This window comes from Bidens hawaiensis, unplaced genomic scaffold (assembly GCF_021521415.1).
Source record: "Bidens hawaiensis isolate Kalapana, Puna unplaced genomic scaffold, B.hawaiensis_p1.1 tig00000820_1, whole genome shotgun sequence".
NCBI lineage: Eukaryota > Viridiplantae > Streptophyta > Magnoliopsida > Asterales > Asteraceae > Bidens > Bidens hawaiensis.
Window position 1 is genome coordinate 5,033,126 of NW_027491048.1, and position 15,426 is coordinate 5,048,551.

The following is a 15,426-nucleotide window of genomic DNA, read 5'->3' on the forward strand; positions in this document are numbered from 1 at the left end:
TAAGACTCCTTATAGACGATTTTGTGATTTATAATCACATGTAGTAAAAGGAATATCATCGTAAACTATCCACTGTAATTCTCATTAATTAAAACTAATTATAATTATCAATATTTTTAAGTTTTATTGGATTTAATAATCACTATCTGTATGATAATAATCTCTATTCAATTTATCGCCACCAGCGGTCCCAAATTAAAAAAATTTGGCCCCCAATGGTCCCTTTAAAAAGGACTTAACATTGTTATATTTTTTCCTAATTTCAAGCTAATGTTTTAAACTTTTTGAACGGAACGAGAATACGAGTCGACTAATGTAAAACTTAGTTCGAAACGGCGTTCCAAAAAGACGAAACAATGATTCAATTCGGGTATTCAATCTATGTTTTACACCAATTGACTTGTATCCACATTCTGATAAAACCATAAAACATTAGTTTGAAATTCAAATAAAAATATAACGTCGTTAATTCCTTTTTAACGGGAACCATTGGAGACCAACTTTTTAAAATTTGAGACTACTAGTGACTATAAAATAAATATGGATTATTAAAATCCAATAAACCTATTTTTAAATATTTATTTATTATTTATGTAAACATATTTTGTGTTTTTTTTTCACATCTTTACGACTTTTTTACATCGATTTTGATCATTTACCATGTGCCTTTCCCTTTTTTTAGTGAGTATTTTTTATTAACTTCGACTTTTTTTTAGTATTTCTCACCACGCAACTTGTCATAAAACTAGGTTTGTAAATAAGCCAAGACCAAGTTCAACAAAGCTAGAGCGTGGGCTCGATAACTAAACGAGTTTTATTTTAAGCTCGGGCTCGAGTTCAGAAAATCTCGGTTTGTTTTGAATATTTTATCGGTCTAAGCTCAAGTAGCTTCCGAGCAACTTGGCTTGTTTACATCACTACCTAAAACCATTAGTTTCATCTCTCCCAAATCACGTTTAAAAACCGACTACGGTTTCCTCACGTAGCCGACGAATTGGCAGGAAGAAACGTGTAAGGATACTATTTTTTGCATTCTTGTAGGATTAATCATGTAAGGTCTTGCAATTATTCCTTGATAACGAATTAGCCCAAACAAATAGGCATTCAATTGGAAGTTGTTTTGACTTATGCACATCAGGTGTTTCATAAAATGTTTTGTTATGGTTTCAACACATCAGGTGTTCGATAAAATGTTTCAAGTTTTAGTTATTGGGCTTTAGATGTATTGTGTTTTGTTTGCTCTCACAATTTGAGGTTGGGAGTTGGAATTGGATCAAAATCTCTTTCGTTTATGTTTGAGGTTCAACATGTCAAATACATTTTGATTATGGTAGCCACTTTACAATTTGATAATTTGATTAATTTCAAAACATGAATTGAATAGATGTGTATTTTTGCATGTTGGTTTGTTCTTTACTCGATCTTGTATTGTGTTGCACTTGTAGAGCATAGCTAGCAAGGATTCTTATTGAATGAAATTAACACTATCAATCACATGAATTTCTAGAGGTAAGAATGATAAACTCATTGTTTCTTTAGGATTTTATTAATCATTTTTAAACTAGTTTAAAATATACTTCTACATTCATAATCATTTTGAATGACAACTAAGCTCTAGCTCGCCTTGTTTCGATCTTTATTTCTAAAGTTTGAGCTTAGCTCGTTTTCTATTTATTATTAACTAGAGTTTTACCCGGCGCGTTGCGCCGGGCAGATTGGTAGAACCCGTGCAGTGGTAAATTCAAGCATTGTCGGACCTAAGCATTGACGCGGTAAATCAACGCGAATTCATTCGGTTTCAATTACATACGTTATTATACTGGAACTAAAACCAAATATAAATAAAAAAATTCTAAAAATTTAGGTGGAACAATAAGGTGGAGTCGGTTGGCAAAACTCAAGTGTCGGTAAAACCCGGCCGTTGTTGATCCCGGGCATAAGGTGGTGAGTCTACGCATATTCGTGTTAGTGTGTTACGGTACTGGAACTCAAAAACTAGGCATTCGGTCGGTTTTGGTTACGATCGCTACTTACTGTAGCTAAAACAAAACGTGGTGAGTTTACATGAATTTGATCGGTTTCTGTCACATACGTTACGAACCTGAACAAATTCGTAACAAAAAAATGTCTTCCGCCAAGTGGCCCAGTGGGATACTATGACACCAAAACTCTTATTTATATTAACATATTTAAATAAAAAACACAAATAAAATATTTAAAAAAAAGAAGAAACAAAAAAAAAATTCTATTCATAGAAAGGAGTACAAAAATAAACATCAACAAATGTTAAATGTTGCTCTTGAACTTGAGTAACTTGTTTCCTAATTTATCAATGCCAAGTCTTAACAAATTTAACATCAACTAACACACCAAGATATTATAATTGATTAATCATCAAAATAATTTACATAAAAACAAAACACCACTAATATAATATTCAAAAAAAACCTTTTGTGACACAAAACTTCTAAATTATATGATATATATAATTAACTTTTTACGTATTTATAATTATATATATATATATTTCAATTATAATTTATATAACATAACATTATATTTATTTGTTAATAATATATTTATTATGAAAATTATAATAATGATAGGCTCGAGGTCGACAACTGAAGCTCGGGCTTCGTTTATGCTCGGATCGATCAAGCTTTTTCACGAGCCGATCTCGAACAATTCGCGAGTAGCTCGCCGCGTTTGCACCCATAGACCACTTTATTATTATTATAAGCATTATGGTCGGTTCTCGGTTCTAATCTTTCCATTAATCGGGTCTGGGTTGGTTTTAGCGGGTAAGACCACCCGTTTGATCACCGCTAATGATATGAATGAGTACCTTGAATATAATAAAAAGCGTGACTTGACCATTGATTTATTTGACATCTATACATTGGCTCTTTTGTAGATTGAAAATACATTGGTTGTTTTGTGGATCGAAAAGTTAAACATGGTTATCAAGCATCAAGGAAAAGAAAGAAGAGAAGAAAAAATGTTGAACGGAATTATTTAAAAAAAAGGCTATGATTGTTATTTGCGGACTTTAATTTCTTAATTTGTAACAATTTAATTAGGGTCTTGATTTTGGTTGTTTAAAGCTTGCCGTTGTATATATAGGCGGCAATATATGGCCGAATGAGTCGAAACTAATGTACGAAGATGGAGATGTAAGCTAAATTAACAAGCTATATATTCAGAGAAAAGGTATACACGTTTCAAAAGACGATTGTATCCCGATGCAGTGAATGTAACTAGTAGATTATTTAAAGTATTCATTGACCGTTAAAAAATAAATAAATAAAAATAGAGGTATACAGATTTCTTCTTCATATTTGGATATTTAGATATATATTAATTCTTAATTAGTTAAGACTTAATTAATTAGCCTCCTATTTTATTCTTATTGGATATTATTATTAATTACATTTGGATATTTAGTTGCAACGGAATATATATAAATGTATAAGTTTGGAAAGGAAAGGAAAGGAAGCCGTTATATTAATAATTCCCACATCGATTTAAGCCACCACGTACCTGCAGACGAACAAAATAAAAGTTAAGTATATAAAATTTGCATTAAACAGTTAACATATATTAATGCATAAATATGCGGCTGCCCACCAAATTTAAGGACGGGCAAGATCCGCTCAAAACGGACACGACCCGCCCATAACGCCAAAGTTAAGATTGACAAGGAGATTACGACATTCGCAACGAGACGTACAACGTGTATGCGTTGAACAAACTCGATGGCACGCCTGTTTATAACACAGCGTAGCTGCGAAGTGTTATACGTAAACCGATTTCATTTTATATAAAGGCAGGCAGGAAGCCGCGATATTAATAAAAACGATACTCCATTGTTGGCAATCTAAATTGGCGTTAATTAAATGATACTTATTTAACGCGCGCCGGATATATTCCGGTTCCACCGCGTTGTACATGCTCCGGTCCACCGCGTCGGGCACGTTCCGATCTAAACGGACATGCTCCGGTCCACCGCGTCGAACACGTTCCGATCAAAACGGCCATGCGCCAAACATAAAGGGGGGGGGGGGGGCATGATAATGACCCAAACGGCCACGCGCCAAACATAAAGGGGGGAACATGATAATGACCCAAACGGCCACACGCCAAACATATAGGTTGGGGAACCTGATAATAACCCAAGATGGACACGATTCGTTCCACGCGCCTCGGACACGTCCTGTACAAGATGGACATGATCCGTTTCACGCGCCCGGACATGCTCCACCCAAATTTACCATCATGATTTTAAAATCTCTTAAAACCCGTTAATTTAACCCTAAAGTACTCCTAATAAGTACATAGCTCCATTTTCTTCAAAAAGAGCAACTACGGACTTGGGGGACTTGTAGGGGTAGGGTACCAAACCCCCGATACGACCATTTACTTATGTAACGACCATTTACTTATTACATAAGATGCTATATTTATTGTGTTATTATTTGGTTACTAACTAAGGCCCAATGGATTGGGGGTTGTGGAGGTAACCCCTAACCGGGCTTGGCCCATTACTTTTAGGGTTCATGATGGTTGCCATGGAGTCTCCTATATAAGGGACCTTCATATCTTATTTGAAAGGATCCCTTCTTGGACTCTTTTGGCCTCTACCAATATTTTTGTGTATGTAAAAAAGAGTTTACTCTTAGCAGTCACCTCCACTCCCCCCAGTCTTTCCAGGGCAGGTCTCGAGCAATCGAAGAAGAATATCGAGGTGCGGGTTCGTTAGTGTCCAAACCGAAGAGAACATCCATCTCACCTAGGAGGGGTGAGATTTCATGTTTCTTCAAAACCATATATATATATATATTCTTATTTCATTTTACCTTACATTAATTTTCGGAGTCTAGCTAACCAACCATATATTGTCATGCATGTTTATATATATACAATAGGTTAGTTATCCGTGTAGTACACGGGTTAGAATAAGCAAGTTTTTTAAATAATAACATAATGTGAAATAAAAAAAATGTATCACATATATAAAGATATATTATACGGTAAAAAAATTACACATTACGCAATTTGGAAATAAAAAGTAGTTATAAATTCATAAATCATAAATTATTTCTTTGTTATTTTCTATATCAAACTTAGTTGTAAATGACTACTTTTTTAAACCAACTCGTGGACCAAAACTCATTCTAATCTTAAACTGTTTTGACAGGAACAATGTTTGATACTTTAATAGGTAAATAAACCGACCCGTTTTGTATTAGTTATTTATAAAAATCTAATATTAATAACTAATGCAATATATTTTATATTAAATAAATTAACATATTTATGATGGTATTAATTCTTTTAAATTAGGATGGTATTATTATTAATTGAAAATGAAATATTAAAAAGAGAAATGTACTTAATATGAGAGAAATGAGGGAAAATTTTGTAAGGATCAACGTAGTGATGACATGCGGCGTTTAGGAAGCTTTATTTATTAAATAGTATAGATGAAGATCAAGAATTTGTTAGTTTTTTCCCTTGGGAAATGGCGGCAGCAGCCGTGTTTCTTTACTCTTAAGCATGCATCACCAACACAAGCGACCTATTCCATCAAACCAATGGGGTACGTGCGTGCAATTTTTAGAAAGGTATCACTGAGGACCTTTACCTGGAAATCACCAATCTGGTAATTAATTACTTGATCTTATCAGCTTATATTAATGTTTTAACATATCATATCATACCATACCATATATACCCTGACAGCTAATTTATTTCCAATTTTTAGGACACTATCAATACATAGCAATGATTAAGGAGTATATCAAGTAAAGAGATCCAACTATGTTTTTGCTTTAAAATGGTCGTGCAACGTTAGAAACGTGCGGGAGATTCGGTGTGGTGATCGCAATCAGGATGGAATTTGTTCAGTACCGAGATGGGCGGGTGATGTTCCTGTGAGTACTGAACTCACCCCAAATCCACCCGCTGTACCTTATATTTTACTTGCATACTTTACATATAGACCGACTAATGAGTTTTTTTTAAGAATGTTTATTTAGAGAAACTTGGTATGCTTATGGAATGATATTTTATTCTTTACTTTTTTTATTTTAGTAATCAATGTAACATCATGAAAATTTCGAGTTCAAAATATCAAAATTCCAAAGTCAAGGGATTAAAAATGTCAAAATCCAAACCTAGGGGTTGAAAATGAACATTCTGTTTTTCTGACCCATCACGATACGCGATGGATCAGAAGAGAGACCCATCGCGCATCGCGATGGGTTGTCTGACATGCTGAGCACGTGGCGTGCCACGTGTCCACACGTGGCAGCACGTCTGCCACATGTCGCAACGTAGCGCAACTCCTGCCACGTGTCGCCACGTGGCAGGTCTACAAGTGACACAGCCAGCCTACGTCGCGATACGCGACGGGCTAGCCAAGGAGGCCATCGCGTATCGCGATGGGCTTCCTGAAATCGCCTATAAATAGAGGCCGGGGGTTCAACCATTCCACATCCCAAATCAGCTTTGCTTTCTCTCACTAAAACATCTCTCTAGCCTCACATATCATACCTCGAAGTTCGTGCCGCGATTCCTCAATTTCCGTGCCCATTTCCTCGTAAATTGTGCCACTTTCCACCAACGTACCTATTAAGAAGGAGATTGCCATTCCCCGACATCATGATGACTAGCCTCGTAAAGCGTGCCGACGAGTGGTGAAGTATTGTTGTTCATCGAATTGTGTGCCAAGGGAAGAGTGATGAGAAGAAGAGTTGATTAAGAAGATAAAGAAGGTGAAACGGTGTTGAGGTGTTGCTTGAGTATTTAGGGTTTGTGTAAGCCAAGCAAAGGTAGGCATAATGCCCGAATAAAATAATAATAAAATATAAAAAAAGGCTTAAAATCTTAAGTCGAGGTTATACTCGATACCTCGATAAAATAAAAGAAAATATAACAAAGAAAAGAAAAGATAGAATTATGAATATATATATATATATATATATATATATATATATATATATATATATATATATAGGGTTGGTATCATTTAAGAACTCTAAAAAAGTTAAGAACTCTTAGGAACCCTAAACAACCAAACATTGTTTTTAATTTTTTTTATATATTAATATTATTTAAGAGTAGTTTTATCAAATTTTATATAAAAAAATTTGATTACATATATAAATTACAAGTTTACATATGTGTAAAATTTATGTACTACCCAAATTTACATAGGTGTAAAACAAAACATAATTATGTATAAAAACTAATTTTTAAAATATAATTGTAAATATAGATATACAAAATGACGAAACTACACTTAATAACATTAACATAAAAAAAATATAAAAATCATTAGGTTTCAATGGTTTCTTCAAGTTCTTAAATAATTTAACAGTTCTGTAATGATACTCATCATATATATATATATATATATATATATATATATTAATGTAATTATATTATATGTGATTCTTTGTTATGAAAGTATTATTTAAGTAATAATAACTGTTTCGGTCAAAAATTAACAAAGTAACTTTTGATCAAATTAGTACGTGAGGTAGAGTGTTTGATGGTAAAACGAATGAACACAGCGATTTGATTACGAGGGAAAAACCCTTTATTATGATAATCTCCGGCACAAAAAAGCCCCCGACGGTGAAAACTATCACCGTCACTTTTATTAATAGTAAAAGGGTGGTTACAACTGGTGGAGCTGATTTGATATCGAGTGCTAAGTGTTACAGTAATTGCTAATACCTAAGTCGTGAAAGTGTGTGTTCTAAACGTATCTATCAGCTCGTTTAAATAAGAAAAAGTTACAACTGAAATCCCGAATAATCCGGAAACCTAGACTAATTCTTCTATAATCCGTTGCTTGCCCACGTTCAAGTTGACGAAGTTCAAGCACTAGCCGTTGTAAACCCACGTTCATATAAGCATATTTAACACGTGATCTTATCTGCAAAACAAATAAAAATAATATAAGACAATTGAATTAGTCAAATATCATCCTCGGAATATTAGCGTTGACATGATAGCTCAGAATCCTTGAATCGTAGCTCATCCTGAGGATAAAAAATCTACACCCAACAATAACTATTCTTAAATAATAAAGAGAAGAAAAGAATACGTTTCTTAGAGAAGAAGAAACGTAGGGTTTTTATAAAAATAAACTAAAGGTTTATAATATTACTTTTTAACTAAAGGTTTTAAAGTAAAAGAGATTTTGCACTAAAGGTTAATCGAGGTAAAGATTATAAAAGACTAAAGGTCTTAAGCCGGATTGTATATCCGACTAACAAAAGGTTATACTCGTACTATAGGTGCGAGATAGCAACGGGAAAGACCCTCGGGCGGAGTTTGAAGCCTATCCAAATCGAAAAAGGTGAATACGAGTCCAATATATTAAATGAAAAGTTTTACATGAGACTAAGTGTATCTAAAACATTTATAAACAAAGGTATAAACACTTGCCTCAGGCTATCGTGTACGTTTCTCTGGATCCTTACATATGTGATGGGCACATCACACTCGGTCACAATTACGCTGCATGCGGGGAGTATGACCTTGTGTATATGTATAGGCACTCAACTAGTCTAACGCTGCGGTGTTTGCTGGGGGGATCCGAGTGTAGAGACTTGAGTTGATAAATTGTGTTGTTTTAGCTTGGTTATTCCTAAGCCACGATGGGCCGAGACCTGCGTAGTCTCGAGGGGTAATTAAGTAAAGGAGTATATTTTTAGCGTCAGCATGTTCACCAGCATTCGTTGCTGATGTATTTTCTTAACATTTTGCAGGTGATCAAGGTTAGCGCTTGGAACGACGAAGTGCTCAAGATATCCGATTGCTCGGATCTCGTTGTTAAACTTGATATAATATTAATGGTGGTTTTGTAAAACTTAAACAAGTAATCTTTCACACATTAAACGGGAACTTTTAATCCCGTCTCTTGTGAATGTAAATATTATATTTAAATCCACATGTTTTCAAGACTTCCGCTATTAAATCATAGCTCTAATTTATTTATAAATGTGGTACCAACATATGTGTCATACACCTAGGCCGTGGTTTGGGGTGTGACAATCAAACACTAAAAAAAATAGTTTTTTTAATCTGATTGGTAAATATACGTTTTACATCATCTTATCAAACGAACAGTTGCCATATAATATGTTTTCCGTTGTTTTCTTTTTTAAAGATACACCCATGATTCTGGTTAATTGAACTTACCTCTTTCATGCTCTGTGTCATAATTAAAGGAATGCAAATGATTATCATGCAGACACAATTCTATAAAGCTAGATTGTGTTTTTATCGCATGAATGGATTAAATGAGCATTTATGTCTTGAGTTTCTAACTGAGGGAATGTCTATTTATATTTGCCCTTTTCAATAAGCCTGTGGAAGCGACCACAACTGGCTTGCATTTCTTTTGCTCTCGTTGAAAAGACGAATGTGCGTATCGATTTTTTAACACAACTATATGATTTGTGCATGCATTGTTATGCCATGATTTGTCCAAGACTAGCTACACTAAAATTTGGTTTTGAACATAACAGAATAAACATAATCAACATTTAGTTCTAAACATAAAAAGATAAACCTAATTTGGTTCTAAGCATAATATACTTAATTTGGAATTAAGCATAACAAGAAACGTTCCAAACTTGTTGAAAGATGACCAGCACCAGAAAGAGACCTGAATTAATAAAAAATAAAATAAAAAAAATATTATAAACAGTTGATTCTAGTTGGAATACATTGCTTACAATTTGCTAAAAAGAGCCGAGTGGCCCACGTGTAGCTCTTATGTCACAACAATGCTCCGCCTGCAGCTGTAAATATATATGACATAAGGTTGGTTTTATCTTACGAGAAGCAATGCATGCATTATAACTCATGATCACATCATTATACATACCTCGGTCAAGGTGGCTTTTGGCGAACTATTTAGCAAAAAGTTTTTTACTTTGGTAGACATAATAAGTTTAGTGAGTTCGTGCTTGCAAACGCACACAACTTTTGGAAGAATATTCAAACTCTTTAAGTGAGCAAATGGGGACGGTTGTTGTGAGACTAGTTCCACTGATGCATTTAGAAGCTGTAAAAAATTCTATTCATGAAAACAAACTATGTGGGAAAAACAGAATCATTGTATGTATCGTAGTAAGTTTTATGAGTATAAGTTGAAGACACCTGAATACCAAATACCTGAATGATATCTCTGTTGAGTGAAAGAAGTTTGACATTGTGAAGCGTTTGTAGCAGACTAATAATCTTAGAAGCATGTGAGAAACTTAGACCGCTTAAAGAGAGTTGTGCCTTTTCCAAAGAATGGAATCCATCTGTTGAGAACGTAAAAGGGCACATACCTCTACATAGCAAGGAAGCAAGCTCGGGTGCTGAAATTAGATAGTTTCCACAACAGTCACTAATAGTTAGACTTTTAAGTTGAGGTGTAACCACATTGGTAGTAAGTGTTGCACAGTCTCCGCTGTTAAGCGTGAGGTTAGAGAGTCGAGGATGGCAGATCCTTAAAACGTTTGATCCTATCATGCTGCAGCGAATTACAGTCAGATTCTCCAAGTTGGGGCACATGGAGAAAAAGCCATCATACAATGTGACAGACTAAAGATGCAATGTTGTTAGAGATAAAAGCTGATCCCGTGTGGATGTGAGTGTAACGTGACTGTAACAACATGACCTTCTCAAAGTGAGATGTTTAAGAGTCTGGGAACTTGGAAGAGAAAGAAAAAGAGGTTCAATAGGCTTGCCCAACACGCATGTTATTTTCCCAAAAGAGCATCTAAGGTTCAGTTGTTGGACACCGAGAGAGAATGCTTGGTTCATAATCTTTTGAGCAACATTGATAAACGAAGATAAAGATTGATAGAAGACAACTGAGCTCGGTTGTTTCTACGAGACAGGACATAGGTAACAAAGTTGGTAGAGATGTCCTGAGTCGAGAGATTGAGATGGGGAATTGAAGTCCACACATGCCTCCACCTGGTTGACAGAATACTAGTTCCAATAACTTGTTTTAAAGAAATGAAAGAGAGGATTTTAAGAATCAAATCGTCTGGCAAGACACTCAGTCTGTCGTCTCCTATGTTCATGCTCCTTCTAGAATCCATTAACCCTGAAATTTAGTATTACAAAAGAATCAGCGCGTCCTTTGCCACAGCCCATGCAACTTAAATCCAAGATCAAAAACTTTTGCTATCGACAAATATTGAATTGAGCAGTAGCAAAATGTTTAAAAATCGTATAACTATTATAGCACTTGTAAGAGTGGAGAGATTATTTACATAAAACTCATTCATTTTCAATATCCACTTGTAACTAAAGTGAGACTTTAATCAAAAGAAGCATTGCAATCTAGTTTCTAAGGTCGTATCTATGATCAAATAAAGCAAAGCACATATGTTCTGTTCTGTCATTCCTACTTAATCGGTTTCATAATTATCATCAGTCTCATTAACTTAAAAGAGTTCATAATTATCATCAGTCACATTAACTTAAAAGAGTTCATAATTATCATCAGTCACATTTAGATCTCTTGCCCCCGATGCTGCTACGTTTTCTAAAAAGAGTTCAGCGGATCGTGCACAGTAACTCATCGACGCCGAAGAACGATAATTTTGTTTTCAGTAGGATTGGTTTTGCCATTCAAAAGGGGGGGGGGGTGGCGGCGCAGCTTGTTGCCCGCTTACTTGCCCCTTTACTGTAATTGGATCCTTTTATTTTTAATATAATTTATAACAAAAAATTTTTTTAACTTAATCACAGTTTATTCATTTAGCACAAACATTTAACACAATCAGATTCTACAACAAAGCAGCTGCAACAGTAACAATTACGTACACTCTCAGAGGCTTTCTAACAGAAAATCATGTTGATTAACATCAAAGGCGTTTGCTTAAACTTAGTTAACATCAAACACGTTTCTATTATATTAACAGAAAAGCCTCAAATTCACATGAACCCTAGAAATTGACAGAGGAATTATGTTATTCACATCAAAACGAGCAAAGATTATAATTTAATTACCCGAAAGAAATAGTGTCGAATTGAAGGGTGTTGCTTAAAGTTTTTACAACTGAGGGGTTATAAAATAAGACGAAGCAAAACATGAGTTTTTGTTTTAAGAATGTAATGGTGTTGTAGGCTTAGCCCCTCTTTGCCACATTATATTTTCTTATTATTAAATTAAATAAATAAAAACCTATTAAAATAAATAAATAAAAATATATTAAATTAAAAAAGATATACATAACAAAAAAAACTAATATTCATAATACGCATTTTTTGAACTCGCTGTTCTTCCATTAATCTGGGCTCTTCGTTTAACCCATTTGCTGCAATTCAAACAAAGCGGCAAGCCATTCGTGGTTTTGGTTGGTTTGTTGGAGGGTAGCAGTACGTTTCAAGGTATGGATTTCGAAACGAACGAACATCTCGTTTAGATGTTCGACTTCTTCGTTGACCCCCGCATTGGCTCGTGACCAATCTTCAAATTTTTAAAAATGTAAAATTACATCAACCCGACCAATCGAGTTCCTCTCGTCGCCCCATATTTTTTACTTATAAGAATGTATTTGATTTCCTCCTTTATCATCATTTATATATATATATATATATATATATATATATATATATATATATTAACTAATCGGATGAGTGGCGGTTATATGAATGGTGATTGCTTTTGTTATATTGAAAAAGAGTTTTGTTTTAAGACACGGTCAAAGATGTTATGAATCGTTTTCAAAACATAAAAACGTGTAGGTAACAATTATAATAAGTAATGCGACTTTGTATTTTGTTTAATGTTAATGATATACTTTTGTTATGGCAGTAATATTGCATTTTATTTGTATGGCCGAATGACCGACCCGACCATCCGGGCCCAAAAATTTGACGTCGTAAAAAATCAAGCATAGAAAATTTTCGAACCCATAAGAAAAAACACCTGGCTCCGCCACTGTATTTAAATGCACATGTGATACAACAATGTAAAAGCCAAGTATGTTAGAAACAAAAAAAAAAAAATACATGCCCTATTTTCTGATTGTTCAAAAACCTCACAAATCAGAGCTGCTAAAATCTCGAAAGTGAAAAACAAATATGTTATTTCATGTAAACAACTTTTGTAGCATTCTCTTAACACGTGGATAATTGGAAAACAATGGAATCATCTTGCTATGTTTATCAACTACACTTAAGCTTTGAGTCTTTTATATGATTGTAATCTCCAATTCAAGAATCATGGTGTTTTGATAACCAAAGGCTCCTCTTACTTTCTCATATTTGAATGCAAGTAAAATTGAAACTTGATACATCTAAATTCAGCAAGAGATTTTTTTCTCAAAATGAAATGGAAGCGCCTATTTAAGACTCTTGGTCATTCACTCTTTACAAAAGAACAAGAATCATACGATTTGTTTGAGCTTGAAGAATTCGATACACATGTTTAATGGAGAAGAGATTTTGCAATTGATTTTTAAGTCGAGATGGTTTGGGTATGAAAAACCCGGGTATAAAAAACCGGTTCCGGATTATTTTCAATATCCGAGTCCGGTTCCAGGTTTTGGTTTTTTAACACATCTACCTTAAATCACTCCTTACATTATAAAAACACCTCTCGCAATAAATATGAATAATGCTCGTAGCCTCGTATGTCATTTTGCATATATCCAAGCCCAAACCAATAAAGTTGTGGGCCGGAAGTCCATTAGGTTCAAAAGGACTAACGATTTCTTGATTAAGAACCTTTGTTTGCAAATTAAATAAATAAATGAGATTATCTATTATCTAGTTTTCATATTGTTTTTGATTTTTTTATATGTTTCCTATAATTGTACTTTTCGTTTGAAATAAAATAATGTACTTTTCTTTTGAAATAAAATAATCAAAAAAATTGCCATAAGTTCTTTTCTAATCATAATCTTGTTTCGCAGAGTTTAACCCACTCAACAGGTCTACGTCAGTTTTATTCAAATAATAAAGTATTTTATATTGCTAATGTATGTATTCCGTTTGTGCTTTTGATAGGTCGGATTATAGATATATGTATACGTTTGTCTTGCAACACCTTGCGGGATGAAATTACTAGTAAATAATAAATAAGTAACTAAAATATAATATACTTTCAATTCAAAATTTTGAATAATATAACTTTTTTTTAATTTGTTGACAGAAATATAAAAGAAAAAGATATTCTGTAAAAGAAAAACACAGTGCCGCTGCATCAGCAACTATTGGCACCAAGTATGTCTATTAAAGAAACTATTTTAGTGGATAAGCTTTAAAATTTAATATTATATAAAGTAACTTTAAAAAAAATAAACCATAGATATTACCGTTGATACTATTGCGATTTTAATAATTGTAGTCTAATAAGTTAATTCGGACTTAAAACAATCTAAATACAATATAAAACCAAGTGAAGAAGCACGGATCTACTCCCCACAGATGGGTCCTAGATCTGATGAGTCCACAAGATAGGATACGGTTCCAATACGATATGAATACAATCCCTAAAGTTCAATAACGTGAATCCTGCAAAACAGAACACCGTGAGCTCGTTACGGGAAGGACAAGGTGGGGGGTCTTCCCGTAACCACCCTCCGGCGTGAGAATAAGTATCGTTCTAACGAAGAGATAAAGTACTTAAGTAAATTGAGAGAGTACAGTGATCGTGGATGTTGATCAATACCTCATGCAGGTTGACAAGGTATTTATAGCCGAAGGGTATGGGAAGATGATTGGGCCAGCTGTCTCTTTGGAAAATGCTCTTCTAACCGCCTGGACACGTGTCTTCATATTACTGGTCTAGCTCATACGTTGCATGTGCATGTATAACAACCCGGACACGTGTCCCCTTATGATAGGGCGGTGAACAACCCTGGCCATGTGCACGGTTATAACAACCTGGACAGGTGTTCTTCCATAATTGGCTGATACATCACGTATTATTTAAGAGAGCATCTTGGTAAATCTTCTAGAGTGTTATCACACGCTAACAGCTGTCCCGGGGCATTACCTCGTAGCTGTTTAAGCGGACGGGCTTTCTGTCCTGCGGACAACTTTTGAGGGTGCCAGGATGCTTCCGCATGCCTTGTGAGGATGTTTCTTACGCCCATGGTTATGCGGATGACTTGGATGCCCCGCGGGTGCCTTATGAGGGACTTCTAGTTAACCCGCGGGTGTCACTTAAGGGTATTTGGGTCTTTTTGGTACCCTACCTCTATAAGTCTCCCTAGTCCAGTGTTTCTTCCGTGTGAAGTATTTTATGCGGGTGAAATTCTGGACTTAATCGTGGATTTGGGGATTTTTGACTTTGCAAGTTGGTGAGAAATATCTTTTGTTGTTGTGGATAATCATGAAAAAGGACAAGTTGACCACTCGCAAGCGCGTGTGCAGGTGACAGGACGTTTT

At 34.6% G+C, this 15,426-nt stretch overlaps 1 pseudogene across 1 annotated transcript; it reads right to left on the reverse strand.

Annotated features, from left to right (window-relative positions):
- Positions 1-9,588: 9,588 nt before the first annotated feature.
- On the reverse strand, positions 9,589-11,236 carry LOC143540767 (F-box/LRR-repeat protein At3g26922-like; annotated as a pseudogene). The gene is made up of 4 exons (XR_013136641.1): positions 10,198-11,236; positions 9,908-10,087; positions 9,756-9,821; positions 9,589-9,685 (listed from the first exon to the last, which is right to left on the reverse strand). The product of XR_013136641.1 is annotated as an F-box/LRR-repeat protein At3g26922-like (transcript).
- Between the last annotated feature and the right edge of the window lie 4,190 nt (positions 11,237-15,426).